This window comes from Propithecus coquereli, unplaced genomic scaffold (genome assembly GCF_000956105.1).
Source record: "Propithecus coquereli isolate 6110/MARCELLA unplaced genomic scaffold, Pcoq_1.0 Scaffold28, whole genome shotgun sequence".
NCBI lineage: Eukaryota > Metazoa > Chordata > Mammalia > Primates > Indriidae > Propithecus > Propithecus coquereli.
The window spans coordinates 7,553,286-7,557,737 of record NW_012148396.1 but is presented as its reverse complement, the minus strand read 5'-3'; the positions used below and the strand labels follow the sequence as shown (position 1 = coordinate 7,557,737).

General features: G+C 47.6%; 1 pseudogene across 1 annotated transcript; it reads right to left on the bottom strand.

Moving 5' to 3' along the window:
* Nucleotides 1-3,523: 3,523 nt before the first annotated feature.
* On the bottom strand, nucleotides 3,524-4,445 carry LOC105813450 (annotated as a pseudogene). The gene has a single exon (XR_001137660.1). The product of XR_001137660.1 is annotated as a prohibitin pseudogene (transcript).
* Between the last annotated feature and the right edge of the window lie 7 nt (nucleotides 4,446-4,452).

Sequence of the window (4,452 nt, the reverse complement as noted above, 5' to 3'; positions counted from 1 at the left end):
AATCCACAAAGTATCTTGTTAAAATCTATAAAATAGGAAAACCAAAACCTAAAGGAAAAAATATTAAAATGTTAACTGAGTATGTTTCTGACTGGTAGGTGAATAATTTTATTTCTTCTTTCTGCTTTGATGTAATTTTCAAATACTTTTAAATGAATATATATCACTTTTGGAATGGAACAAATAATGAACCCATTAAAATCACTGTAATGTTTCTTATTATGGCATGTGCAGTGAATATTTTCTTTTTGTTTGTCTAACTAGGTGTTCTTATGCTCTGACTCATTGAAGATTGTTCCTCCTTTACCAAGAAAATAAATCTACTCTATGTCACAGACGCATAACCGCTCTGAGTTAGAATTCTAATCACTAGCATTTGTTTGTCACTGTACAATAGCTGTTCTACATATTACTTCATTTGAGTCACAATTTTCCTGCAGGGTTAGCCTTCTTTTAGTATCACAATAACTGCCTTATTTTGAGCCTTCCTCATGCCCCAGGCCATGTACCAAGCATTGTTTGTAAGGCAACGGTCCCCAGCCGGTTCCTAAGTTTCATGGAAGACAATTTTTCCATTGACAGGGAAGGGGTGAGTTGTATGTGTGTGTGTGGGGGGGGCAGTGGCGGTGATGGGACTCAGGCAGTGATGCACAGCCTGGTTCCTAACAGGCCATGGACAGGTACCCTGCCACAGCCTAGGGCTTTCGGACCACAGTCGTACGGGATTATTGTGATTCTTATAGCACATGTGGTATATAGAAAACAGAACTGATGCTCACAGAAGTTGAGTGACAGAGTCAGAGTCATTAAGCTAATGGTAAGTTGCAGAATCAGGATTTGGAATACAGACCTTTTGTCTTCATTCATTCATTTATTTGTCCATCATTCATTTCTAAACAACTAATGCATTTTTTTTTCCTGTTTTAAAGGGTTGAATGCTTAGCACGCTGAGAAGTGTGTGAATTATGTGATATACTCACAGGCAAGGGTTTGGTGAAGTGTCAACTGCTGTCCCTATGAGCATCTCTTGCTGCTCGGGTTGGTGAGCGGCTGCCTCTCCCAGGTACTAGAGCGGGGCTCTGCTGAGTGTCACAGGAGTCTCTCCTCAAGAGACTTTCGTTGTTGAAATTCACTTTTCATAAACACGGAGGTCACACAATGGGATAACTTTTGAGTCTCACAAAGAGGTGTGGCATCTCAACATAGCACCATCCTAGGGCTCTGCAGTCTGGGTCCTCAGGCCCTCCTGGAGCTCCCTTAGAAGAAGAACTGGACTCAGTAAGGCGTTCACATGTTCTGGAGCAGGAGTTCCTCATGCCTACCTTGGGCTAGGTACTGAGCTAGCTCCTTACACCCACTCTCTTACTAAATTCTAGCAGCCCTGCAAGACAGGCATCGTCTCCTTTTCATGGATGAGGAAATCAGGTCTGAGAGAGGAGACGTGACCTGTGCAGGGTCCTGTGGCCATTAAGGATCAGACTTGATATCGGAGCCCAGATCTGCCAACTACAAAGCCGCCGTTTTCCCCCACACCGTGTGGCCTCCACCAAGCACTGCTCCAAGGAACACTGACCGCTGAACGGCCAAGAGGGGTTGCTGAACATCTCTATAGGTAGCCTAAGACAGCCTTGGCTTTTATTTCCCTTTTTGGAGTTTCCTGAGATATAATTATAATACAATGCCAGAGCTACTGCTTTCTGCTCTCTGCTCTGTTCCTGTTGGCATGGCTTTCATCTTTGCTAGTGTTTGTTTGCTTCTTGAGGGGGCACAACTGGAGGCCTTACATGGGAGGCTTTTAAATTTAATCCTGGTTCTTTGTCATTCTGGTACTTGCATCTGTCAAGAACTGACTCTGTTATACAACACATTACTGTAGCCCTCTCCAGCCCTCTGATATTATTACGATAGCTCTGGATAAAGACCTTGGAAGGTTCTAGGCACTGAAAATATTGTAGTGCCTCATATGCCATTAAAATAAAAACGGTAATAAACCATGAAAATAGATGGAGAAAAGTCCCATGTGTTCTAATTCTGATGCTACTTTTGAGCACTCTAATATAATATCTTTCCAAAAGGGCTTTTTTAAAGATGATTTTTACTGTCTCTGCTTTGCTGGTATCCCCAGCCTGAGGATCAGCTAGCATAATTCATATTGAGTGATTCAACACAAATTAAAGATTTTCAGTATAATTATTCAATTAATTATTGTTTCACTTGTCACAAAATGTATTAATAGATCGATGTGTGTGCATACACACACACACAAACACACACAAACACACACACACACACACACACACACACACACACACACACACTTTGGCCAGAACTTTTCCCCAAGTCCTTACTAAAACCCAGAATATAAGGTCTACTTCCCACCCCAGGGGGCTGTCTAAGGATCCTATAGAAGAAGGACACGAGCTTACCTGTGTTTGCTTATTCTTTGGTAATAACACCAAGTCTGTTTATTGGGCATAGCTATAATATGTGCCAGTTCTGGTACTAGGAATTTCAACACCCCTCGGCTCATGCAGTCCAGACAACTTGCATTAAAGGATGTTTTTATTATGCTTTTTCATAAGTAAAAATATTGCAATTCAGAGAAGCAAACTTCCCACCCACAGAGCGAGTCCACTGCCCAGTGGAGGCCCTGGGTGGGGCTTTGTGACACCGGCCCACACACTGTCCCCTGTCCAGTGAACTCCTTCCCCTGGGGTCACAGCTTCTTCCCCTAGTTTCTTACACTTCATGTCTGTGGTGCTTTCTTTTTTTTTTTTTGAGCTGAAAGGTCTGGGTGTCATTTATTGACAGCAGTTTACACACATTTGTTTTCTTCCCATGGTTGTTTCCTTCGAAGCACAGGCACAGAGTCCTCAAGAAGGGCAGTCTCTGAGCAAGGGAGCCGGGAGCTCAGGATGTCTCTGGCAGGCACGGTCAGCCCCGGCAGGATGCAATCCTTCAAGCTGGAATTCCGCTGGGTATTGGAGAGGGACCAAAGTGGGGGTGGAGAGGAAGTCTCCGACAGACTCACGTCTCAGTCCAGGCCTCCTCTCTCCCTGTCCAAGTCCATCCCAGTTTTGGGACCCTGGGGGGCAGCAAAATCAGCCCACCCACCTCAACAGGGGCAGGTTCTTCAATTCATGCCCTGTTCGCACACACCTGCTTCTGCTGGCCGCACAGTTACAGAGAATCAGCCGTATGGGAAGAGACAGATCACTTCCTCTCTGACATTCCCCAGCACCTCTCTTTGGCTGCATCTGCGCTGGAGCTGCTGGAAAAACTGAGGCCTCCCTTCACAGTCGGGCCACGTGTGCCACCATCTGCCACCTGTGCGCCCCAGTCCGTCACACACACTGTCCTGCCTTTGTTCTGCCAATTGCCAGTGCCTAGGCCGAAGCTTCAGCAGGCCTCGAACCGGGACCCAAAGCGAGTCTGCGTAGGCACTTGGCAATTTTTGGAAGGGAGGTGGATAAAAAAGTAGGTGGGTGTAAGAAGAATGAAAGAGCTTCATTTGACAGAGTAATTAGAGATCTGAAGTGATTTTACTTTTATTTCCTTCATGTTAAGCCAATCATGAGATTTCACAGTGATTTCTGGGTGGGGGCAGAAGGAAGGTGGTGTTACGCGTCATCATGGCTGTGGCCCTGGTGGCCTGCGGAGGTACAGGCAGGGTGGGTCCTCCCTCACTGGGGCAGCTGGAGGAGCACGGACTGCCCCGCCGGCAGGTAGGTGATATTCCGAGAGCGTGACAGCTGGTACGCAATGTCCTCTGCGGCTTCCAGCTTGCTCAGCTCGATCAGGCCGTCCCCCGCAGTGGCCAGCGAGTTGGCGATCAGCTCGGCTGCCTTGGAGTCGCCCTCGGCAGAGATGATGGCCGCCTTTTTCTGCTGCTCAGCCTTTTCCACCACGAATCTGGCCCTCTCTGCTTCCTGCTGAGCCACCTGTTTGGCTTCCACCGCTTCTGTGAACTCCTTCCCAAAGGTCAGATGCGTCAAGGACACGTCGTCCAGGATGAGCCCAAAGGTTGCTGCTCGCTCCGTGAGGTCATCGCTCACCTGCCTGGAGACCAGCTCTCTCTGGGTGATCAGTTCCCCTGCGTCGAAGCGAGCCACCACTGACTTGAGGATCTCCGTAGTGATGGACGGCAGCACGCGCTCGTCGTAGTCCTCTCCGATGCTGGTGAAGATGCGCGGGAGCTGGCTGGCGACAGGCCGGAAGAGGATGCGCAGCGTGATGTTGACATTCTGTAAATCTTTGCTACCAGTGATGACTGGTACGTTACGTGGTCGAGAGCGGCAGTCAAAGATAATTGGTTTCTGTACCCATGGGATGAGAAAGTGAGTCCCTTCCCCTACCACAATGTCCTGCACTCCACGGAATCGGTCAAAGATGACAGCTCTGTGCCCAGCATCCACATTATACAAGGCAGAGTTCACCACGCCTCCTGCAACG